This window comes from Sapajus apella, unplaced genomic scaffold (genome assembly GCF_009761245.1).
Source record: "Sapajus apella isolate SASKATOON/1434 unplaced genomic scaffold, GSC_monkey_1.0 scaffold45, whole genome shotgun sequence".
NCBI classification, from domain to species: domain Eukaryota; kingdom Metazoa; phylum Chordata; class Mammalia; order Primates; family Cebidae; genus Sapajus; species Sapajus apella.
Window position 1 is genome coordinate 10,301,566 of NW_022436985.1, and position 26,818 is coordinate 10,328,383.

At 39.8% G+C, this 26,818-nt stretch overlaps 1 protein-coding gene across 1 annotated transcript in view; it reads left to right on the forward strand.

The window, feature by feature from the left end:
• The first annotated feature begins 17,582 nt into the window (after window positions 1–17,582).
• SPARCL1 (SPARC like 1) overlaps window positions 17,583–26,818 on the forward strand; it is a 60,118-nt gene continuing 50,882 nt past the window's right edge. The window contains exon 1 of the mRNA XM_032239666.1: window positions 17,583–18,431. The gene's annotated coding sequence lies outside the window, so the exon portion shown is untranslated. The remainder of the gene's footprint in view (window positions 18,432–26,818) is intronic.

The window sequence follows — 26,818 nt, forward strand, 5'->3', positions numbered from 1 at the left end:
TGCATAGTCTTGTGAAAGATATTTTGTCAGTTAACAATAGGATTTTCCAGCTTTTCATGCTTGCCAATTGAGACCTCAAGCTCTAGGACTTTGAGAACCCAAGACTTCCATAAAATTAAAAATGAAAAAATCACAATTTATTCTAACAAAAATTTAGGGATTTGGATGCTTAAAGCATCAGGAATCTGGTTTAAAGCCCCAAAGTTATCTTTACAGCCCAAATTAATGTTTAAGTAAAGTGATTCTTTTCTTTGGTTCTCATTTTTGTAGTAATTATTATTTAGCCATTACTTTCAGCCTTCAAGGATAAATATTTATATTTATAAAGATGGAGAACATTTCATTCAGAAAAATTGCTAAAAAGCTACTTAAGTGAAATGTGAGACCCCAAGGGAATACTTGAGTAGCGAAAAATAGTTGATGAAATACTGAATCAAGAATCAAGTGAATTAAGGGGAAAGGAATGAGAGCTTGGAGCAGACATACCCTTCAGTTGTATCAGATGAAGGAAAAAGCCAAGGAGGTCAGGAGATCACTGAGAGGACAGGAGAAAGAAAGGGAAGGAGGACACTCTGGAACAGGACAGCCAGAAAAAGACCAAAGAGAGCAAACACATCAGCTGTGGATTTTTAAAGTGGATACCAGCAGCCTGTATACTGCGGCCGTCTCTCTACAACCCCACAAAAGGACAGATGACACATAGGTAATAAGCACCCTTTGCTTATTTAAACTTTTTTAAAGCAGTCATGAAGAAATATAGCCATGAAACTTGCAAACATACAATTCTCTCTTAATAAATAATAATACTTTTCTTTAGGTGTTTTTAGTGCTTGAATGCTCACCATGCTTCATCTCCTCCCAGTGAAGAAAGAAATGGCCACCTGTTATTAACCTCAGGTTGCAAAGGGTGACATCAGCAACAAGAAAGCAAAAGGCTGACAAAGGAAAGGGGAGCATGTTAACTGTAGCACAGGACAGGATTTCTCAACCTCAGCACTACTGACATTTTGGACAGCATAATTATTTGTTGGGAGGTTGGGGCAGGATGGGGATGGGGAGAACTCATCCTGGGCACTACAGATGGTTTAACAACTGCCCTGTCCTCTACCCACTGAGCTAATAGCACCTTCCCAGTGGTTACCATTAAAAATGTCTCCAGACTTTGCTTAAAGCAACATCGCCCTCAATTGAAACTATCAGAGTGTGACCTCCTTGTGCCATGTGTAACTCTTTTCTCATGCTCATCCTCAAAAACTACCTAAAACAATAAGGAGGCTGACATATCTGTAGTTTTGAAAACTAGAATTGGAGTGGTGTTGAGATTCACTTGGGGTGGTTGGCAAAATATTACAGAAAATATTTAGGGAAAGTTATAGATTATTGGGGCAGGCGGCAGGCGATTGGCTGGTTCATTATGTTAAGTTAGGGAGAGATGGAGATGATCAAAGGCCTAACCCCACATCCGTTTGTCTCCACTCTGTTTACTCATGTTAATTTTGTGCTGGGTGATCTCTCCAGGGAAGATCAAAGGGGAATTACCTGTTAATAGCATTTACTCTAGGCCCCAAACCTAAAGCTCTTACCAATCGTAAAACCTTTCTTTTAACCATGTTAATTATCCACAAGTGTGTTAACTTAGAACCTCTGTTGTAAAATCTGAAGGGAATAAATGTGTGGACAGAGGGTCTGGATCTATTGGTTGTATTTCACCCTCTGAAAGCAGCCAACATCCATCCCTAGCCCATTTGAAACACTGTAATGGTGTTAGAGTGCATTCACTCATCCGTGGTTGAGTCAGAGTCTGCAGGTGATGAGACCCATGTCTCAGGTGGTGATCTCGATGTGATCCAGGGCACAGGGTGGCAATCAGAAACTCAGCAGAAATAAAAAAATAAACTTCAGAATTCTAGTTAGATGCTGTCCAATCCTAATGTTTTTGCATCAACTACATAGATATTTCACATTGACAAGAGACTAATTTATGTAAATTTGTTTTTGTTTATGTGATCGAGAAACGTAGCCCATATGAAAAATATTACCAGCTGCTGAAAGGAATTAGAGGGCTGAACCTTTTATTTCCTTGGTCAAAAGGTGAGTTTCTTTCTTCCCGTCTTCTTTTAAGTGAAATAAAGACATAGTTTGAAAACGCACCTGCCCATTTGGCGCAACAGTTGAGTCTTGTCTGGCTGTAGTGTAAAAATAGGCATTCCTCTGTCTGAACATGAAAATAGCACTTCCCCAACAAAAGCCAAAAGTTTTAGAACGACAAAAGATGTTTACTTTCATAAAAAAGCCTTTTCCGCTAGTGTTTATTTGGGGATTGTGTAGGTGTCCCAGCAGAAGTAAGCAGGTATATAAGGCTCAGAGACAAGCCCGTGACAGCATGATTCCCACAGCAGTTGAGAGGGCCTTGGGATGGTCACAACTTTCTACGTGTTAGGTTGAGAATATACGCTGGTGTAACACACATCTTCCACTTTTCATAAGTTGTAATTATATTGAAATAATAATAATGATCAAACTAATTGTCTGATCTTTGTGGGACACTTTATATTCACTTATTCATTTGTTCATCCAACAAATCATTATTCAGAATCTATCAAGCAATGTTCTAGACATTTAAATATATTGGTGAACTAACAAAAAAATTTAAAATCTCTGACTTTGTGGAAATTTTTAAAAATAAGGTGGGCTGGCCAGGCACAGTGGCTCACACCTGTAATCCCTGCACTTTGGGAAGCCATGGCAGGCAGATCACCTGAGGTCAAGAGTTTGAAACCAGCCTGGCCAACATGGTGAAATCTCATCTCTACCGAAAATACAAAAAAAAAAAAAAAGATTAGCTGGGCGTGGTGGCACACACCTATAGTCTTAGCTACTCAGAGAGGCTGAGGCAGGAGAATTGCTTGAACCCAGGAGGTGGAGGTTGCAGTGAGCCAAGATAGCGCCACTGCACTCCAGCCTGGAAGACAGAGGGAGACTTCATCTCAAAAAATTAAAAAAGAAAAAGATGGGTTGGACACAGTGGCACATGCCTGTAATACCAGCTACTTGGGAGGCTGAGGCAGGAGAGTCACTTGAACCCAGCAGGCGGAGGTTGTAGTGAGTCAAGATCACACCACTGCACTCGAGCCTGGGCAACAGAGTGAGACTTCATCTCAAAAAATAAAATAAAATAAAAATAAGATGTAGATATGTAGATAGATATAGACGAATATAGATACATAGATATGTATATACCATTACAAGGTTAGAAATGAAACAGAAAAAAATAAAACAGGGCAGTGTTGGCAAATTTTCTGAAAAGGACCCACTAGCCAATTCTTCAGACTTTGTGGGCCACAGTGTCTCTCAACTCTGCCACTGTTGGGAAAGAGCAGTCATACTCAAGGCGTAAAATACAACAACACAAAATGAGTTTGGCTGTGTTCCAATAAAACTTTATTTACAAAAACAGGTGGTTAAAGGTCATGATCTGCCAACTTCTGAAATATGGTAAAGGGAATCTGGAGTTTAAGAGGGTCATCAATTTTAAATAGGATAATCTAGGTGATAATGTATTCAATTAAAACTAGAAGGAGGTGAACAAGTCAAGCTTGTGATTATATAGATAAAGAGCATTCCAGGTTGAGGGGGCAGCCAGTGCAAAAGTCCTGTGGCAGCAATATGTCTGGTGCATTTTGGAGCTCAGCAAAAAGCTCTGTCTGGCTGAAGCAGAATGATAAGCAACCCTATTTGTAACCACCTTACTGGTATCACAATTCATTTTCTTCTTCCATCCTTTCACCCCACCGCCTTCTGTTAAATAAACTGTGTTACTACAATGAGTAAGGGCTCAGAAATAGGCTTTTTCCTGACCTAGGAAATGTAAGAGGCATTGATGTGTTCTATTTCAGCCCCATTAAGGCCTTGGTTCAAATAAATACTGAGAACAGAGATGACAGATGAAGGCAAGAACTCCTAACCACAGAGGCTTCCTCTGGCAACATTTTACCAGCACATTCTAATCCTCAGCAAAGCCAGCAGAATGAAGGTTTCTGATCAGAAAAGCAACTATAAAATACTGCCTTATCATTCACTTGGCCTGTTTATTCCTGGAATGTTTTTCAGAGGGACCTGGATGTAACTTTTCATAGGATCAGAAGGCAGGACTGTAATTTCTAATTTTTCAATGAATCCATCTTCTAGCAAGTACTTTATAACTCTGGATCCTCATGTGCTGTGAAGGAAAAATACCTTGAGCCTTCAGATGCCAGCAGAGCAAAGCCAGTCTATGTTCTCAAGTCCACAGGCTCACCCAGAGTGGGACAGTTCACCCGTGTCCAAGAGTGAGAACCCATGGACGTGAGGGAGGCTTGGCAGAGGTGGTATGGTGTGAAATCTGTTTTTATTTAATTCAAGATGGAGTCTGCTTATAATGCAATCTTGAATAACTTTTTATTTATTCCATCTTATTCCACAAAGTATGTTTCTTATGAAAGGACACCACATCAAGGGATGTAGAGCAAAACCAAAGCCTGGGTAAGATTAGTATGCATATAGAAACAGAACTGCCATTTGACCCAGCAATCCCATTACTGGGTATATACCCAAAGGAATAGAAATCATTCTACCATAAAGACACATACATACATATGTCATTGCAGCGCTATTTGCAAGAGCAAAGACATGAAATCAACCTAAATACCCATCAAGGACAGATAGATTTTTTAAAATGTGGTACATATACACCATGGTGTTCAGCATGGAATACTATGAAGCCATAAAAAGAGTGAGATCCTGCCTTTTATGAGAACACGAATGGAGCCGAAGTCCATTATCCTTAGCAAACTAATACTGCATGTTCTCACTTATAAGTGGGAGCTAAATGATGAGAACTTACGGACACGAAGTAGGGAACAACAGACACTGGGGCCTACTAGAGGGTGAAGGGTGGGAGGAAGGAGAAGATCAGGAAACCTACTAGTGGGTACTAGGCTTAGCCCCTGGGGAATGAAATAATCTGTACACCAAACCCCCATGACACAAGTTTACCTATGTAACAAACCTGCACACAGACCCTTGAACCTAAAATAAAAGTTAAACAAAAAAGATTAACAAGCAGAAACGCATATACAGGGCACCAAAACTTGACTCCTCCCTCAAGCCTTGCTCCATACCTTCCCCATTCACATAAAATAAACTTTGGCCCCCTAGAATTCTTCCAGTTGCCAGAATGTACGGTGTTCCTTCCCCAAAAGGTGGATCCCCTTCAGGTCAGGAATGCCAGCACCCCACCTCCTTTTCCTTAGGAAACTTCCACACATCCTTGGGCCCAAAGGAGACTTCTCCAAATGAACCCTGCCTTGCTATGCTCTCATAGCAAGGGCCTTCCCTTCATAGCACTTTTCAGTTTGTGCATTTATCTGAGTAGTAAATAAATATCTATCACTTCCTCTAAACTGGAAGCTTTGTGAGGAAAGAAATCCTTCTCCTTTTGCTTTCCATCATAACTCCAGCAGCCAGCGGTGCCTGACACATACGAGCACTCTGTACATACTGGTTGACTAAATGAAGCCTCCCAGCAGTCAAAGGAAAGAGAAAAGCACAAGTTAAAATATTTACAAGTTAATACATCAAGGCAAACAGCTTTTCCTGCATTCTGAGTTTTAAGCAAAATTTCTCCCATGAGTCTTCAAAATTTCTCCCATGGGTCCTTAAAAACAGAACATTGTAGGCCAGGCGCGGTGGCTCATGCCTGTAATCCCAGCACTTTGGGAGGCCGAGGTGGGTGGATCACGAGGTCAAGAGATCGAGACCATCCTGATCAACATGGTGAAACCCCATCTCTACTAAAAATACAAAAATTAGCTGGGCATGGTGGTGCATGCCTGTAATCCCAGCTACTTGGGAGGCTGAGGCAGGAGAACTGCTTGAACCCAGGAGGCAGAGGTTGTGGTGAGCCGAGATTGTGCCATTGCACTCCAGCCTGGGTAACAAGAGTGAAACTGTCTCAAACAAACAAACAAACAAACAAACAAAACAGAACATTGTATGAATTCGTGGACAGCATCTTTATGTTGATATACTAACATATTGAATTTTAAATTTAATTTTTTTTTGAGACAGAGTTTCACTCTTTCACCCAGGCTGGAGTGAATCGGCATGATCTCGGCTCACTGCAACCTCCGTCCCCTAGGTTCAAGTGATTCTCCTGCCTCAGTCTCCTGAGTAGCTGGGATTACAGGTTCTCGCCACCATATCGGGCTAATTTTGGTATTTTTAGTAAAGACAGGGTTTCACCTAGTTGGCCAGGCTGGTCTCAAACTCCTGAACTCAGGTGATCCACCCTCCTCAGCCTCCCAAAATGCTGGGATTACAGGCATGAGACACTGTGCCCAGCCTAACAACACATTTTAAACAGCTGCTTCTTAAAGCATCCCTCAGTACAAAGATTGAGGGAGGCCAAATCACAATTCAGTAGAAATAATTTTACAGGACCCAAAGCAAGGTTGATCCAGGAACACAGTTCTCTCAGGGCTCTGGTTTCATGCCAAGGTAAAATAACATGAGAGAAATTGAGGGAAGGGAACTGCACATCCTTCAGGCCCTCCTCCGTAAGTATTTCTTCCAGTCAGGGTTATGGTCTGATTGGATATCTGAGAGGTGAAGGTTACAGTCTCTGTGAGCACAGAAAGGGCAGATCCACATTCAGTCTTTGATTGTCAGCTGGAAAGAGAATGATCATTCAATTGACTATTGTTCTGCATGAAGCTTTCTTCATTCAGCTGGGGAAATAATGACTCCTTGGTCTCATTCATTTAAGGATGACTGTGGTTCACACTCCCCTCTTGTGGCCACTTCCAAGTATACTGGCCTGTACCCAGGAGCCCAGAAAGGCAAAAGAGAAATCAAATTCCTTTATTTAAGTTAGTTAACCTAGGAATTGCTCATTCTTTTTTCCTTCTGGAATGTCAGACCAGTTTTTAAAAACTGGCAGATGTTGAACAGCCTGTTAAAACGAAGGTCAATAGATCGTATTACATCTTCATTTGTCAATCTTTTAAAATGCTTAAAAGGCTCACCATTTGGGCCAAAGAGGGTAGACAAAGGATGCAAATGCATAAGAAGCCTGATCGTTCCTCATACATTACCCTTTCCAAAGTATGTTTGCCTTCTCTTAATTTGGTCCCCTTCAAGTAACACATCCATAGATTTGGAACTTTAGGGGTATGTGGGAAGGAATGATCTGGTGAATGAAGCAAGCAATGGAGTTGCAAATGATCATTTTACAAATATTTCTTAAGTACTTGCCACTGTGGAGAATCAAGGTTATATAAGAAATGATCCCAGGCTGGGAAGAGTGGCTCATGTCTGTAATCCCAGCACTTTGGAAGGCTCAGTGGGAGGATTACTTGAGCTCAGGATTTGAGACCAGCCTGACCAACACAGGGAGACCCTCATCCCTACAAAAAAAATGTTTTTTAATTAGCTGGGAATGGTGGCTTAAGCCTGTAGTCCCAGCTACTTGGAAGGCTGAGGTAGGAGGATCGCTTGAGCCTGGGAGGTTGAGGCTGCAGTGAGCCATGATCAGCACATGGCACCCCAGCCTGGGTGACAGAGCAAGACCCTGTCTTAAAAAAAAAAAAAAAAGAAAGAAAGAAAAAAGATCCCTGCTTGAAAATATTACCTAGTAGAGGATAGGGGACCTCAATACAAACAACTGTATTACTCAATGAAAAGTGAAAAATGCCAGAGAAAAAATTAAATGAAGATGCTGTTCCCTTATGACACAAGACAGAGCCAGAGATGGGAAGTGAAAGGCGAAGAGTGAGGAGTCACTCCTTCCGAGCCATCTTATTCTAGCACACTTACTCTGAGCACAGTGTTCCAAGCACTTTATCAAAAATAATATGTTATTGAAGTTCAGAGAAAGAATAACCTCTTAACAGACATAGCAAGGAAGGCTTCTTGGAAAGGAGACATCTAAGCTGGACCTTGAAAGACTGATTTAAACATGAAGGTTTCAGGCAGAGGAACCCACCTTAGTCAAAGGACTGAGGCAGAAAATTACAAAGCAAGGAAAGGAGAAAAAGTTGATGTTCACATAAGTGAAGGGAAGATATTACATAAAGTGGCAGATGGCTTTAAATGCCTGGCTCACGAGTTTAGAATTGACTTGGTAGGCAGTGGGAAGCTATTGAAAGCTTTCAAGCAGGAGAGGAACATGATGTGAGTTACACTTTGAGAGGGTGAAATTGTTTAAAATAGTGTTTAAGATATACTTTGAGAGGGTGAAATTGTTTAAAATAGTGTTTGGAACAAGAAGGAAGTATCCGGGACTATGCTCAAAATGTAGCGTTCAGGGGCCCAACCCAGCTCACAGATCTGTTTTATTTGGCACAGAGACTGTTGGTCAGTACTTAATAATACCATGAAATATTAGATTTCTGGCTTTGCTCTAAAACAGTAAAATGATCAGACAATGTTGGGCTGTCATTTCCCTGTGATAGTAAGGCTGCAAGAATTGAGTAGCGGCTGCCACCTTCAGATGGATGACATATTTTCCATTCCCAAGTCCCATGTACCCTCTCTTGTCTTCCTAACACCAAGGTCATGTGCCAGCTGCCAGTCAGCCCTGCCTGTGTGGGGAGGGTGTTGTGTTCTTACTTCTGGTCGCCTTCATTAATTTCTGTGGCCTCCCTGGCCCTTGAGGGCAATTGCATTTGTGAATTTGAGGCCAGAGGTAGGGAAAACAGTCAGATATGAAATGACTGGGGCTTTCATCAGGAATGTGACCATAGGAATGAAAAAGGGCATGTGCAGGAGATATTTTTCCTGTGTTTTTTCAGATCTCAACCAATTTTAGCACACAACATGAGAAGCAGTAACAAGATGGACAGAAAGGTTATAATTATAAAAATTTGACTTCTTTTCCTCAGAAAAGCAACTGTAACGTTTTCAAAAAATTTTTCTGTGTTCTTTTATAAAGATGTGTAATGAATGCTGTTATAAATATTATATCAAGTTCTTATAAAATCATTCATGACTCAGTTTCTCCAGCTATAAATTGTAATTGCCAATGGATTACCCCACAATAAATTGTGTTTTTTTCAGGCATGAGATATGTTTCAGTCAGTTGGTGAGGATCATTAGTAAAAGAGCAAAGTTGGTTCAGGGGTAGCTAGAATTTTATTCTTTTATATATCAAACACAGATATAGGGTGGGGCATGGTGGCATACATCTATAATCCCAGCACTTTGGGAGGCCGAGAAAGGCAGATTATGAGGTCAGGAGTTCAAGACCAGCCTGACCAACATGGCGAAACCCCGTCCCTCTAAAAATACAAAAATTAGCCAGGCATGGTGGTGCACACCTGTAATCCCCACTACTCAGGAGGCTGAGGCAGGAGTATCGTCTGAACCCATGAGGCAGAGGTTGCAGTGAGCTGAGATCGCAGCACTGCACTCCAGCCTGGATGACAGAGTGAGACTCTGTATCAAAAAAAAAAAAAAAAGAAAAAAGAAAAAACCACAAACACACAGATATAGATAATCGTACATAAATAGATACACAGTGTATCCGCAGTATTAAAATTTCATGGTGAGAGGAGACATTTAGGAAAAAAAAGTTCAAAAAGCTCCTTGGGGGAGTGATAATGAAAAGAAATTTTTGAGAAATAACAAGCTAGCGAGGACAGGCATTGTGCAAATCATTCATTTTTCTCTCATTTCAAGTTGCCAGCCAGTTAATGCCAATGTAGACTCTAAACAGTCCTAATTTGGCTCTCCTAACATTTGATAGAGACCAAGCCTCAGCTGCACCCCTGATGTTGTAAAATCAGACCGTGCAAAATCTAAGAAACCTATTGCTCCTTCACAAGGAAAATATCAATGAAAATACAAATATCGTTGCTCAAAACCAAGAAGAAAATACAACCACTGGAACAAATTTCCAGAATGGGTTTGCATCATTACACAAGCAGTACTTCTTAGTCTAAAACGTTTTGCTCTGGGAACTGAACACTATAGCCAAGAAAACATCAGACATTTGGAGAAGGCAGTATTTGGCTAATAACAGCAAAGTGACCTCACCCATGAGAATGTCCAAGTACAAACTTCTGTCTTGGTGAATAAGACACATCCTGCAAGTCAAATGCACAGAAATATAAAGTCCAGCTGCACCTCACTTGGACAAGAGATCTGTACACCAGGCGATTTCATAAACTGGGATCTGTGTCTAGTCCAAGGTGAGGTGAGAATGAAAGACTAGCTACATAGCTCACATTGCTATTGCCCAGCCAACCCAAATTCCCCCAAACTCAATGAGGGTTCTGTCTGAGAAAAGACAACAGCATACTACTCAAGGGACTTATGTTAGCAGCTGTTGGGTTGGCAGAACTTGACTAAAAGGATATATTTCACCCCTCTGCCTAAAAATCATCATTCTTCACAGAGAGTATTAGCAGTTCATGTGAAAAGAGGAGGCGTTCTGTATCCTATTACAGAGGTTCCATGACACAATCTTCAACAATAGTCAGACTTCTTATTGGCTTTCATCATCCTCATTATTATCATATATTGAACCTTCGTCATGAATCGGGCAAAGCACTATGTGAACATCATCTCTTTTCCTCACAGCTACCTGTTTAGACAGGTTTTATTGTCATCCACATTGGACACATGAGGACAATGAGATGCAGAGAGAGGTTACATAACTTGCCCAACGTCACACAGCTAGGAAGCATCAGAGCTGGAACTTGAATTCAGGTCTGTCTGACTCATCAATTTTCTACTATACTTCCTCCAGCGAGGGCAGGGATTTTGATCACATTATTTTTCCTCACAGGGCTTGACTTGTGTAATTTAGCTTGAGGAATAGAATTTATTTCTGGTGGTATTCAATGGCATAAGTGACGAGCAAAACCCCCCAGGTCTTTTTTATGTCCTCTGACAGTCTAGCATCTGATAGGGAGGTAGCATGAAGGATTAAAGGGTTAAGAAAACAACAGGCAGTGAACTTCGACTCCAAATGTTCTTCAATTTAGAATGTACCAATTCTGAATCAAAGCACTGGATATATGTAACTCTTTGTATTGGAACTCAGATGCACATGTCTAGCACTCTAGCAATAAATCTAACAGTCCATGTTCACAGCAAATACCATCAGGCTAGATTCTTTTGGATTTTCCCCTACAGCCTTTTGGAGAGAGTATGGCCCTGCTTCCTTGATTTTAGAGTTTTGGCCTCCAAAACCTTGAGAAAATAAAGTTCTATTGTCTTAAGCCAAACAGTTTATGGTAAGTTGTGATGGCAGCCCTTGGAAACTAATACAGATTTTGGTACAGAGAGTGGGGTACCACTATAACAAACTCCTAAAAATGTTGAAGTGGATTTGGAATTGGATAATGGTGAGAGTGGGAAGAATTTTTTAAGAAGTTTTTTTTTTTCTTTTCTTTTTTTGTTGCCAGGCTGGAGTACAGTGGTGTAATCTTGGCTCACTGCAACCTCCGCCTCCCAGGTTCAAGTGATTCTCCTGCCTCAGCCTCCCGAGTAGCTGGGACTGAGGCACCCACTACCACTCCCAACTAATTTTTGTATTTTTTAGTAGAGATGGGGTTTCACCATGTTGCCCAGGATGGTTTCGATCCCTTGACCTCGTGATCCATCCGCCTTAGCCTTCCAAACTACTGGGATTACAGGCGTGAGCCACCACACCCGGCCTTCTTTTTTTTGAGACAGAGTCTGGCTCTGTCACCCAGGCTGGAGTTCAGTGGTGCAATCTGGGCTCACTGTAACCTCCGCCTCTCAGGTTCAAGCAATTCTCATGCCTCAGCCTCCCAAGTAGCTGGGATTACAGGCGCACGCCACTGTGCCAGGCTAATTTTCATATTTTTAACAAAGACAGGGTTTCACCATGTTGGCCAGGCTGGTCTCGAATTTCTGACCTCAAATGATCCACTTGCCTCAGCCTCCCATAGTACCGGGATTACAGGCATGAGCCACTACTCTCAGCCTAGATATATGGTGTTAAAAAACCTAGATTGCCTTGAAAAGATTGTTGGTGGAAATGTGGATGTTAGAGGAAATTCCAGTTAGGGCTCAGAAAGAAGTAAGGGGAACTGTAGATAAATCATCTATCATGTAAGATAACATGTATATTATCACAAACAGAATGTTAGTAGAAATACAAATGTTAAAGGTGCTTCTGGTGAGGACTCAGAGGAAACAATGAACATGTTATTGGACACTGAAGGGCAGGCAATTCTTGTTATAAAATAGCAGGAACTTGACTGAATTATGTTCTACTGTTGGGTGGAAAGCAGAACTCCTAAGTGATGAACTTGGATATTAAACTGATGAGATTTCCAAACACAATGTGGAAAATGTGGCCTGGTTTTTCCTTGCTATTTATAATAGAAAATGATAGGAAAGAGATAATTGGAGGAAGAAACTATTAAGCAAAAAGGAACTTGGAAATTCTCAGCCTATCCAGAATGCAAATGGCAAGAAAGCATGCTCTGGGGAGAACACCAAGAGTTTGGCTCAACAGTCTTTTGTTACAGAGATTAGGTATGTGAGTGTGACCCCTGGATCCAATCAACCTTCTCAGCAGGAGCCAGCAATACAGGTGGGTTTATCTAGGAAAAATCTGTACAGGACCTTCTTTTCTGATGCCTTGGACTCCCATGAATTGCATAGGAAACCAATAATGTTTTCAAGAATGTTACATCAGCAGAAATACTAGGACCTTCTCATCTGATGGCTCAGACCCCCATGAATTGCATAGGAAACCAATAATGTTTTCAAGAATGTTAATCTAGGTTGTAAGGAACAGAGGCAGGCCAAAATGAAGGCTGTAGGACTTTCAAAATTCTGTGTGACTATGAACATGTGTTATTCATCAAGGAAAAGAAAAAAACAATTCCTGCTGGGTACAGTGGCTCACATGTGTAATCCCAGCACTTTTGGAGGCCAAGGCAGGCAGATTGCTTGAGCCCAGGAGTTCAAGACCAGCCTGGGCAACATGGTGAAACCCCATTTCTGCTAAAAACACAACAATTATCCAGGTGCCATGGGGCACACCTGTAATCCCAGCTACTCAAGAGGCTGAGGTGGGAGGATGACTTGAGCCTGAAAGGTAGAGGTAGCAATAAGCCAAGATCACACACGGCACTCCAGCTTGGGTGACAAATAAATAAATGTGTCAATTGAGGAAAATGATGAGACAAGTCTTAATAATTTTAGGAGACTTATTTACCAAAGTTAAGAATGTGCCCAGGAGACAGGGCCTTTCTCCAAAGATGATTTTGAGAGCTCCAAATTTAAAGGGGAAAGGGTGAGCTATCAAGAAGCACACAGTTTTCATGTAAGATGGGCTAAGGGAAAATAATCAGTTATGCCTTTGCCTGGCTCCGTGAATCTACATTTTTTTTACATAAGATTAAACAAAAGGGGCAGAGGAAAAATGTGAAGAATCTGCATTTTGCCAGGCACAGTGGCTCATGCCTGTAATCCTAGCACCTTGGGAGGCCGAGGCGGGTGGATTGACTGAGCTCAGGAGTTCGAGACCAACCTGGGCAACACAGTGAAACCCCATCTCTACTAAAATACAAACAATTAGCCAGGCATGGCCACATGCACCTGTAGTCCCAGCTATTTGGGAGGCTGAGGCAAGAGAATCGCTTGAAGCCAGGAGGCAGAGATTGCAGTGAGCCAAGATCACGCCACTGCACTCCAGCCTGGGAGACAGAGCGAGACTCCATTTCAAAAAAAAAAAAAAAAAATCTGCATTTTACATCAGATAACACAGACAAAATGGGGTAGGGGAACAATCAGATATGCATTTGTGTCTGGTGGGCTAGGAGTGACTGCACCTGTAAAGATAAGCTATCGATTTGCATTGCTATGATAAAGCTATAACAGCTCACTAGGAATTTCCTTGTGGGCAAAATATGGGAGAGGCATGTAGCTTTTCATCTTGCAGCCATCTTATTTAGGAACCAAAACAGGGAGGCAGGTTTGTGTGACCCAGTTCCCAGCTTGACTTTTCCCTTTGGCTAAATGAGTTTGGGGGTCCCAAAATTTAATTTCCTTTCACACATGAATGAATGACTCCTGTGATAGGCTGAATTGTGTCTCCTCAAAATTCATACGTATTTAATTTTGTTAAATATATAATGCATAACATAATTTTGTGAAATATAATGTTTAATGTGTAAATATGTGTAATGTACAATATAATGGCCACATTATATTTAACAAAATATTGTGCACATTTTGCTACTGTCTTACTTGTCAATTGCACTCTTTGTATCAAGCCTCTGCCTAAGACCAAATAGAGGGTATGACTAAACTCATAGAAGGGCTGGCCTGGGAGAGAATGGCTAGAATAAACTCCTACAAGAGCCCATAGTCAGAAAATGACCCACTGGGTCAGAGCTGAGAGATGTGAAATGGTTCAGTGCCAAGATATGATGGTAGTGTGGGGGACGAGGAAATTCCACAGGCAGAGATCATTAACTCAGCTGGAATTGAGACCTGAAAATGGGTCCCAGAAGCAAGACCCACAGAGAACTAAATATCAAGGTCTTAAAAACATAATGGGGAAAATATTTTAAATGTAATGTGGTTTTATGGGTTGAATTACTTCCCCCAAAATTCATAAATTGAAACTGTAACCCCCAATGTCACTATATATAGAGATAGAGCCTTTAAAGAGGTAAATTAAGGTTAAGTGAGGACATAAAAGTGAGGCTCTAATCCAACAGCACTGGCATCCTTATAAAAAGTGGCAGACACCAGAAGCATACATGCCGAGAGGAAGGACCGTGTGAGGACACAGCAAGAAAGGGACCATCCACAAGCCAAGGAGAGAGGCCACAGAGAAACCAACGCTGCTGGCACCTTGATCTTGGACTTCCAGTCTCCAGAACTGTGAGAAAATTAATTTCTGTTGTTTAAGCCACCCAGTCTGTGGTATTTTGTTATGCCAGCCCTAGCAAACTAATACACTGAGTAAGCAAGGAAGAGGGTCCTACAGGCCAGGTCCCGGCCAAAACCAGTACAGACACTGTTTTCACTGCAGTTTTCACTCACCCATATTTACCTCCTTCCTGGGGATCTCCACTATTCCAAGGGAATCATGTGACCTTCTGACAGTGACTGTACGTCTTGGCTCTTGGGCTCCTAATAGGCAGGACCTACATTTTTTTCATATCACCCAGAGGCTTCTGCTATATGTAACAAAGAGGTTCAGTATATGATTGAGAATTGATTAATGTGTTCTGTGTTCCTTCTCCTGAATTAGGGGTTCTTAACTTCATAGAACCCCTGAGAGGATATTGGGGGGTGGGTTTCATAGATGGGTTAAATTTAGGAGCTTGCCCACAGCTTTCATCAGATTCTCAAAGGGAATCCTAACACTAAAATGTTAAAAAAAAAAAAAAAAAAAAAAAAAACTCCAACTTAGATATTGACATCTGTCAAATCCTCTGACCAACACTGATGTTACGTCACTTCATGTACAGTAACATAATGAGCTCTTTGTCAAAGTTTTCCCAACCCATTTGGACGTCACATATGTTTTCTAAATCTGATATACAGGTCCATCTGCTAGGTGAGTGTTACTGTAGGTTTTTTGTACTCAGCTTTCTGAACTGTGAACTATTTTAGAAGAGACAGCTTCAGAAACAATAAGAGCTTGAATATCTGCCAACAAACATTTCCAAATAAAGCTATACTCAAAAGACACTGTGAATTCAAATGCCTTTTTCGATATTATTTTTCTCTTGTCTTGTCATAAGAAGTACACTGTCTTTTTAATCATGTTATAAATTAGTAAGCCTTCCTATAAAACTGAGAGTCAAAATTCTCAAGCTTTGCCACCTACAAATGAGCTCTCTAGATACATATTTACATTTAAGAAGTGAATCCAGTTTGGGATTTTAAGTAATTATTTTTTAGGTTAACACAGAGTTGTATAAGAAATTTTATTTTGGTCATTTCACAGAAGCATAAAATACCAATTTTAGTAGAAAAAAATTTTAGTCAGGTAAATCTTTTTTTCCAGAGCCCTCTAACGGAATCTTTTTTACATTCTCATTAAATTGATGTAATCACCTGAAATCAATCTTACAAACCCATCTAAAATAAATAGGGAATGCTAGTTAGAATAAGAAGTTAATATTTTGGGTCCCCAAGAAAATTTTCCTAAGCCAACTAGGGACATATTTTCAGAAATGCTTTTCTTACACACTCTGCAATAGTCCCACTGCTCCTGCACCCCTCGGGAGACTTGGAGAAATGGTCTGTGTCTTCCTTACATACTTCTCAGAGCAGATGTGCACAGATGCAGGGAGCAGCATGGCCAAACACTGCCCACCCCTTTATCCTTCCTCCAAGGAGACTGCTCAGCCCCTAGACCTTGGCTAAGGAAAAATATCCCATTGTCTGAGGCAAAAGGACGTCAAGTCCTTTCATCCTGTCCTGGGAAAGGCAGTTTGGAACAAATTATCCTGATTCTAAAGATGTGAGATTGTTCCCAGCTGCACCATGACTTGTTTTTGGCTTCTAGGCAAAGTGCCCAGTATCCTCTGTTCCCAAATTTCCCCAAATGCAAAATAGAGATAATTCTTGTTACCTTTTTCTTGCAGTGTTCTGAAAATAAGTAGGGCAAATAATTCTAAAGTGTTTTAAGAGATTTGGCAGAGGACATATTTGTCTAGCACTGTAGGTGGGGTTTTTTGTTTATTTTGGTTTTATTTTGTTTTTATCAGTGTTATTGCTTTTGGCCAGACTTTGGCAGCCATTTAGAAAATCTAAATTAAATTACAATTATTCATCTGATGTTAATGGAACATTTACAGTATACAAAGCACTGTGCTAGGCACCTGGAGAATGCAGAAAGGGCACATCCCCTTCCTCCAAGGAGTTTACAGCTTGCTCAGAAGCAGGTATGATAAATATACATCTATATCATATAACAGAGGTATTATAGACAAGTTACGTAAGTGTGGTTATTGAAGCTGATTTGGAATCCCACCCTATAAGTTACAGTTGGAGACCATAGAGAAACCACTCGGCCTTACTAAGCTTTAGTTTCCTCTTATGTAAATTATAATAGCTAACATTTATTGAGTGTCTACTACGTGGTAGGGTGTTCTATGTCGTTTACCTGTATTCACTAATTTAAAACTCAGAACAATTGCCTGAGACAGATATTATCATCATTTCCATATGTGTATCCCTATCTTATAAATAAAAACACTGATGCTTTAGAGAGGTTATATAACTTGTCCCGGGTCATAGTTAGAAAGTGGTGAAGATAGGCTGCAAATCCAAGCTGGCTGGCTTCAAATCCTGCTGATTCAACTGCTGTATGATACTACCCCTCAAATGGGAACACAGTAAAACTTACCATGGATAATGAAGACCAACTGATAATAATGCATAAAAAGCTGTTAGCACAGTGTCTGACACATAATAGATGTGTGAAGTGTAGAAGTAGCAGTAGAAGAGATTGGACACATATACAAATAACCAGAATGCCAGGCCAAAAACGAGTGCACGCCTCCATTCTTTTTCATGGGAACCCTCCTTCTTAGAGCCCAACTATCATAACCATGAAGTTCAGTGAGGAGTTGTGTTGAGGGGAGAATTGCAACATTTCTGAATCAGCATACAAGTGATCTATAATATAAAGAGCAATTATTTTTATATATGTACATTTCCAAAGCCCATTCACAGAAGGTTAAGGTATCTAAAGTACCTTCCTGTTAAAATTCAGACTGTATTTGTTAGAACAATTTACAATTGAGCAATGCAAAAATGCATCTGCTGCAATTTCTTTTCTCCCCTCCCTCAATCCCTACTCCCCAATTTCCTTTAGGAAAAAACAACAGCATGGAGTTTCTTTTCAAAGTCTTAAAAAAAAAAACCCCAAAAAAGGGATGCTGCTTATAAAACCTTTCAGAGTTGTTTGAAAAAGAAAAAAAAATGCATAAAGAGCCAAGTGCTTATATTCTGGCCAAGTTATGAGGCTCTGAGAACAAGAGCTTGAGGGGAAGACTGTTAACCCCATCCACGCCTCCAGAATTAGCTCCTTCCCTTTTGGTTTGCATGCACTGCCTGCAAAGCCCTCACAGTGAGAGGCCAGCCTGCTAGGGAAATCCAGGAATCTGCAACAAAAATGATGACAGTCTGAAATACTCTCTGGTGCCAACCTCTAAATTCTCGTCTGTCACTTCAGACCCCTACTAGTTGACAGAGCAGCAGAATTTCAACTCCAGTAGACTTGAATGTGCCTCTGGGCAAAGAAGCAGAGCTAATGAGGAAAGGGATTTAAAGAGTTTTTCTTGGGTATTTGTCAAACTTTTATTCCCTGTCTGTGTGCAGAGGGGATTCAACTTCAATTTTCTGCAGCGACTCTGGGTCCAGCCCCTTCCTTAAAGGTAAGTTTTAATAAATTTACTGCATTATCTAATAGCATTTGTTAAGCTGATTTGCGTGATCTGATAAAGCAGTCAAATATTTTTGCCTAAATAATATAAAGCCATTTATTTACAAAAAAAATATTTTGTGTGATTTACTGAAAAGATACTTAACAGAGAACTTAAGCATTTGTATTCATGTTTTCATGTTTCCTGCAAAATTAAATAGCAAGTACTAATAAATGATGATGATTTTAGTGAAGACCAAAAATAGAAGTGTAGAGCTGTGGATGGCCTCAGTAACATTCAGATCTTAGTGAAGCCTGAATCCTGAAATGTGTTTTGTAGAAGTACTTTATTACATATATGAAATAAACTCTAAAGAAGGTAGTTTAAAAAAAATTTTTCGAATCAAATAATTTGCATGTTTTCCATATTTACATTATCTAAAGTTATTCAATCTCCCATACTTAACAGCAATGCAAAAACAGAACTTTTTGCTTTTCCAAAAGGTAGGAAAATTCCCCTTATTATACTATATTCTTGTTTGATAATTTTTAAGTAATTGTGATTATTTTCCCTTTCTTGATTCCCTTTTACAGCTTTATAACTAGTTGTTTTTTGCCTCCTACTATCATTTGTTAAGATGCTCACACATAGACATAAAATTTCCCTAATTCTTGTTGAGTCTTATTTACAAAAGCAAAAAAAGGGAGCGGAGAATTAAAGAGCTAAAGAGATTATGATAACTCATATTGTAAGGTACTATCATTTCTGGCTCTCTTTTCTAAAATAAAACAATACCTTCCCAGGTATTAAAGGTCACTCTGCAGGGAAAAAAAAATAAATAAAGAAAGAAAAAAAAAAAAACTTGCTTTCAACTGCAGATCAATGCTGTTGAAACAGTACACCAAGAGGTACTGTAGAAAAAGTATCTCTTTTGCACTGCCTTCAGTCTGCAAAGAGGTTAAATATGTCACCTTGGCATTGTGTCTGAGCTCTCCTCTGGCCCAGGGCCTAAGCACATTGAATAGAAATGTTCACTCAGTACAAGTCAGCAGAAATCTTTTTTTAAATTCTCCCTTTCTCACAGATACTAGTTTTTTTCAGTTCACAGCTTATTCAGTTAAACCTGATAGTCAACTTGATTTTTTTTCTTAAAAACACCCTCTTTGGAAAGATTTAAGTTCATATTTCTGTTCATTTAATAAGATCTAGCAAAGCAGAGCAGTTTATTTCATCTACTTATCGTCCAATCAACTAGTTCCACTTTCCACATTTTGGAGAAGAATATGTACATGTTATTTATGAACCTTTTCTTTTTCTTTCAGAAAATTTTCACACAGCCATTGAGCAATTAGAGTAATGGCATTTCCTTCCCAGGTCTTTTGAGATTTAATCCCCGATAGCTTCTCATGGCACAGATTCACATATCAACTAAGTAAAAATAATAGTGATGACAGAAATGAAATGAGTACTGATGTATCTGGACAACTTCAAAACATTATTTATTTCATTTCCTCTCGACTGTTATTTTTACTCAGTTGACTTAAAAATTGCATTTTACATAAGTTTAGCACCATGCCCAAAACACTCTGGGAACATTTTTCCACCAAGGAGAACATAAACAACTTGTTAGAAGACTTGAAGTACATGTAGCCCTCACTTATTCCTCTAGAATGATCTGGAGAAGGAGATCCCCATAATTCCAGCGACATTTCCCAGTAGGCCTGGCTTCCTGAGAGATGCTTAACCGGGTCAGGGTCCGTCTCTCACAGAGCCCACAAGGCATCTTCTGCCAATGGCTGAGTTAGCGGTGGTAGTACTACCTAGGGCTAGCCTCGCTGTGTCTTAGTCATCAAAAGATGGATAGAACTTTGAAAAACTGAGTACACGGTCTTGACTGATTGTTCCAAAGTTGGGGAGGCAATCTAATAAAGTGAATAAAACCATGAGCTGTAGTTTATATCTGACCATATGGACCTGGTTTATATAAGAGCATTTTTTATATCCAAGCTTTACCCCTAAATAGCTTTGTGACTTTAGGCAAACAACTTAATCTCTTTGTGCCTCAGTCTCTTCATTCATGGAAATGGGATTATAAAGTTAGTTGCTACCTCAGAGATTTGTTTTAAGAATTAAGTGAAGAAAAGACCCATGTTTGGTACATTAGAGCGATCAATCAATTGTAGGTAATATGAAAGTACTGGACTAACTATACGTCCCTATTGAAACTCCACAGAAAGGGAACTGACTCTAGATCTTTGCTCAGGGTTTCTTCCTTGTACTTATACATTTTGCTCTATAATAAGACATCAATACCTGGTCTATGTCTCTGAGTCAGCACAGCAGAGTGGGCAGAGCACGGGCTTCAGAGTCTAATGCATCTGGGCTAGAATCCTGACTCTGCCTCTTACAAGCAGTGCAAGCTTTGGCAGTTACTTCACATCTCCAGGACTCAGTTTACCCATCTGTTTAGCAAAATGGTGATAATAATACACACAAATAAGGTTGGTGTGGGAATCAAATGTGATGTTTATCATATGCCAAGTATAGCACTTGGCAGAGTACTAAACACACAGGAAAGTTGACTGGTTGCTTATAAGGAATCTCATACATCAGTGATGCATCTGTTACATACTTGCAATGATTTCTCTGGAAGTAACAATGGAGATCGAGAAGGAAATATCCTTGAATTGCCTCTTTAATCCATAGAAATGTAAATCTGACACTGCTTTTTTCCCCTGGCGGAGGGGCCTCAACACGAGGTAGTTATTACTGTGAGTCTTCACTGCTGCATTAGTGAGTAGCTTCTTAATGGCCAAGTCAAAGAAACCAAAGAAAGTGTTCTGAGTCAGTTTGCCATTACACAGAGTGAGAAGACATGCTGCTTTACAGTCAATTCTGTTTTATTGGCCTACTTCGACAAGAGAGGAGGCCCCCAACATTTTTTCTTTCTTATATCTTCTAAAGGCAAGAATAGGGCTTTTGACTTGCTCCAGGGGATATTTTTTCCTCTCTAACAGAAATTCAAACGAAAGTCTTTTTTTTTTTTTTGTCTTTGTTTTGTGTTTTTGTAAACCTCTCCCCTATGTTTCTAGCATTGAAATGTCAGCTGCTTTTTCTGGCTGCCTGTAGCGGGAGCAGGCTGTCGTCATAGCAATGAAAGGGTGTAGAGAGACTCCTGCTTCATGACCCGCTCTGAGAAATAACTCTTAGTCTGCTTTAAAATCCTTCTTTAGAAATGAAGTCTCTAGTCCTGGCTTGTTTCCTTCCTATTACACAACCAACTTACGTACACCCATTGCAGTAAACGTTTCCTTTAAAGGTTTAGTGAATAGGTATTTTTAAAATGAACAAGAAGGTGCCTAGATTCCTGTGGCATACAGGGGAAAAACAACTGGGAAGGCAAAGGAAGAGAAATAAAAATGGCCTCACTTGGTACACATACTGCAGCACACCCTGCAATAAATCCATTTTTCAAGTTCCCACTGCTTCCTCCCATATTCACAATGTGCTATAGTGTAGTGGTTATGGAGCGGAATTCTGGGGCAGACTGCCTGGACTTGAATCCTGGCACTCATACTTTCCAGTTGTTTTAATCTAATCCATTCTGTGCCTCTGTCTTCTCATCTGTGAAATAGATATAATAACAGTCATAAATTGTCATGGGAATTGAATGAGATTGAGCATGTTAGGCATTTATTACAGTATCTAACCCATGGTAAAGGTTGGCTGCTAAGCTCAGGAACCTCAGTTTCCCCCACTTTTGAAATGTGGATAACAGCTAATTCATAAGATCATTGTATGATTTTTTTTTTGAGACAGTCTTGCTCTGTTGCCCAGGCTGGAGTGCAGTGACATGATCTCAGCTCGCTGCAACCTCCACCTCCCAGCTTCAAGTGATTCTTGTGCCTCAGCCTTCTCAGTAGCTGGGACTACAGGCATGTGCTACCATGCCAGGCTGATTTTTGTAATTTTAATAGAGATGGGGATTTGTCGTGTTGGCCAGGCTGGTCTCACACTCTGGGCCTCAAATGATCTGCCTGCCTCAGCCTCCCAAAGTGCTGGGATTACAGATGTGAGCTGCCACACCCAGACAATCACTGTATGATTAACTAAAATAATAAATGTACATACTTAATAAGTAGTAGTTATTACAATTCTTTTCATGGTTTTGTTACTGAAACACCAAGGTTCCAGTCTAGATCCTGCTGTTCGTTTCACAGACAGCCAATCACTGAGACAACAAGTATTGCCAATGAAGAAGGCTTTAATCAGGTGCTGCCGATGAAGAAATAGGAGCACAGTCTCAATCCATCTCCCTGACTGACTAAAACTAGGGGTTTATATAGCAGGGGAGAAATGTAACAATGTGTAAGGAAACAAGAGCTAGGGACGGGTAAGGAATCAATCATGGTGAGTAAGGGGTCAGGAACCAGCTACAGTGATCTGTTGAGTTTCAGTTCTTTGATACTTTTTCGAAGCCTGAAGGTCCTGTCCTGAGGAAGGAACTCAAATAAAACAAATCTAAGTTTCACGCTTTAAGACCAAAAGGGTCAATTTTTATGTTTTTCAAAAAGATAAGTCTGTGGAACTATTGGGTCAGTTTCAGTTTGATCTAACTCTGATAGGAATGGCCTTTTTGAACTTGGAATCTCCCAATGAGTTAAATATAATGAATAAAGGCCTCAGAATTACCATTGAATAAATATGAACCATTTAATTTCTAAAGGGGAAAAATTGTGACTTTTTATATTTTTAAAGACTCATCTCATCTTGATTAACATTAGGGTAAAAAGTATTACAATGCCTTATCTTTCATTAACTTTTTATTAAAGTTTCTATTTCAGTTTATCCAGTATTTTCTAGGTCACACAATTATTAGAATAAGTCAACATTTTTATCTTACATCTCAAACAACTAATGCATTCAGTGTTCTATCCCCATGCAAAATGCCAGAGACGAAGCAGGGAGCAAAACCAGAGAGGGGCTGAACTCTTGTGGGGCTTACCATGGAGTTAGGAAAATGGTCATTAATGAAACCATCACATTAATAAAAACTGCATAGGCCAAAACATAAAGTGCCCCCCAATACAACACCATCTTCATCTTTCTAGTAAGAAGATCCTCAACCAAAGTGTTTGGCCAAACATAATGTACAAATGGGTGATATATTATAATGTACACTTGGGATATTTAATCTATTGTTCACATACATATTTAAAATGTTATTTTAATTTAACTATTTTATACTTATTAACATGACTTTTTCTTTTCTCACATTTCATGAAACAATTTTATTGAAACTCTTCATACACATCTTTAACACCAGCATGTGTGTTCACTGGACCCACTCTGTAATTATCTAATGCAAAGCACATCATCAATTCTTCTGCAAGTTGCTAAACCTCTGCTGATGCTGCAAATTTAATTCCCAGGCATAAGTCCTCATTCGTGATCATGTTCTCCACACTTTCATTACTTACTAGATTGATTTTTACAGTGCTCTTTAAAGGGCTTATTTAAAACCACTTGAAACTGTAAGTGTGGCTTTCTAAAATTGTGATTCCAACACTTGCAATAATGAAGTCATACCTCAGAAATAATGACTAAACCTGCTTTAAATATCTTTATATATTTTTTCATCCATTTTGTCAAGGTGACCTTCCTAAGAACAAAAATAAGCATCTCTTGAGATCATTTCTAATTGTTTTCTTGAATAGTACTTTGCTGCTCAAAATTAAGAAACTGAGACAGTGGCCGTTAATGTGAGAGACTTTGGAAGCACTTGAATATAAGGCAAATCCCTCTTTTTTACAGCAGGACTTGTGGGAGTGAAAAAAACACATTTTATTGGAACCCATACCATATATAATGATATGCTGAAATAAGTGTTATAAGGGCAAAGCACCTTTGTTCTAAGAGAGTACATAAGGATCCTGACCTCCACTCAAGGTCAATAATGGCTTTCCCTGATCTGAAGTCTGAATAGATGTTAACTCTGTGTGTGTGTGTGTGTGTGTGTGCGCGCGTGTGTGTGTGTGTGTGTGCGTGTGTGTGTGTGTGTGTCTGTGTCTGTGTGTTGGGTGATGGTGGCTGGGAGGAGTGGGTCCTGGCAAGAGAATTCTGACAGGGTGAACAACTTGTGCAAAGACCCTGGAACAAGAGGGATCATGACCTATTTGAGGAACTGAGAGGCAGCCAGCTCCTGAGAGCAAGGGCAGAGCAGTGAGAGATATAAATCTCCATAATACTCCCTTCCCTGAGCACTAAATGTATGTGCCTTCTGCTTGATTCAGTTTTAACGTATATCTTTAATGTCTCAATGTAATTCTGGTGAGTCTCAAAGCCCCAACAGGCATAACCATTTCTATTCATAGCTCTGACCCATATGGTGGTAGATTCAATTAGGAAGGATGATGGGCAGTTAAAGGTCAGAGGCTCAGAAAAGTCTGTATCATTGAGTTTGACTATATCATATACAGTCACGGGGCTGGGACACCTTGATGTCAGATGGTGACTCAATAGAGAACTCAAAATAGAAGAACGTCTTTTTCATCCTTCAGACGACTTTAAGGCCAAACCATAGAGCTCTCCCAAGAGACTCATGAATACTTTAAAAGCCCTATAAGTGTTAATGTTGAATCTGGTAACAGCACATATATGTTAGCCAAAATATGACTAAGAGATTTGCTCTCTGATTACAAAGCCTTTGTCATGTAAAAACAAGGTGAACAAGACTGTTCTGAGTCTGATTACAAAGTCCCTATAATAATTGTTTTGTTTACTACATTTCCCAGAAAGGAAAATTTTCCATAGTTGTAATAGTTACTAAAAGTAGCAGCCTACAGGCTTCCTCTGATATAAACAAATTCAACAGAAGATACCTGGCCTCATTTGGATTCATGGATTACATACTCCAGGAAATGATAGGCCAAGAGTAATAAGAAAAAGAAAGTAACCAGCAAACCTCTCCTTTTTCTAATACACATGGTGTCTTTCTTAGTTTATTAAACTTTAGACAAAGAGTTAAACAGATCAAGTTGTCATCATCTGGGAGGGTTCAGAAACCAGTGGAACTCTAGGCAACCCAAGGAAAATACTATTAGACTTGAAGAAATAACAACCAGCACTCAAATTTCCAAGAAGTCACTGATGTGGCCAATATAAAGAGGAATCCTGTTCTGCCTTTCAGAGGCACGGATGGTTGCGTTTACAGTCTGCCTCAGTGTTGAGAGAGCTTATTAATGCTTAAGAGAAAAGGAAAGAGAAGGAAGACAGAAAGTATGGCAAGGCAAGAAGTGCCCAAGGGAGATGGTATGCTAAGTTGATTTGAGTAGCATGGTAATATACAGAACTTCAAAAATAAAATTTATGTTTTAAATTTTAACTGTAAATTAATGTTTAAAAAACTATGGAAACCGAAAATAAATACAAATATCTACTTCAACCTAATCTTACTGCAGTTTAAGTTTCGAGGAAATACCATAGAAACTGAAGTGTGCCCAATTACAAAAAAGGATGCAAAATAAACTGTAGTACCCAAAATAAAAACATATTCTGGTTGTTTGTGTAAGTTTGCTACTAAATCTAGATGGAGAATGATGTTTTTGTGTTTTAGATTGTGCCAAACTTTAGACACTCTCCTCTTCTCTAGGAGACACAAATTTCAGGACAAAGAGACAGAGATGATTCAGAAGTTTTCATTCAGAGGAATGTCCTGTGTTTCCTACCAAATGCAATGCCCAAGCAATATTTAGCTATTACACACATAGCCTTTCATCAGAGATGGGGGGTAGCTGACACACGCATGGCCTATTCTGCCCACACCTTTCAGGTCAGTCTCTGAGGGCTTGGCTGCGCTATGTTTCCAGCTAGCAGAAAGGATATTTAGGCCCCTTTTCCTTGCTTTTCTAGGTACAGAGCTTGTAGAGTGCTGAGAAATCCGATTACAACTTCCTTTCATGGTGAAATCCAATTACAACCTCTCCCGTGGTGAAAGCCAATCTTTTTGATACAAAAGGAAACTAAAGGGCTTCAAGCAGGGTATCCGCTTGTGTTTTGCCTTCTCACTTATGCAATTATGCAGAAAGGTTGCAATGACCTTGACTTGCCTTGCTTAGGAACAAAAGTCATAATCTACTACCCCCTACTCCCACAAAAAGGAAAAACATTTTCATATCTGATTCCAGGAGTTTGGGGCGTTTTCTCAAGGATCCATTAGTTAGGCAAAGCAAATTTTGAGCCAGCACTTGCTCCCTCCACACACACTTTTTTTTGGGCAAGATGACTTTTCTTATTGAACTTGGAATACCACGTTAGACAATAAAAAAAATTAGTGAGTTATTTAGGTCAATATCCTCACATAATCTGCTTCCAACATCTTTTTTTTTTTTTTTTTTTTT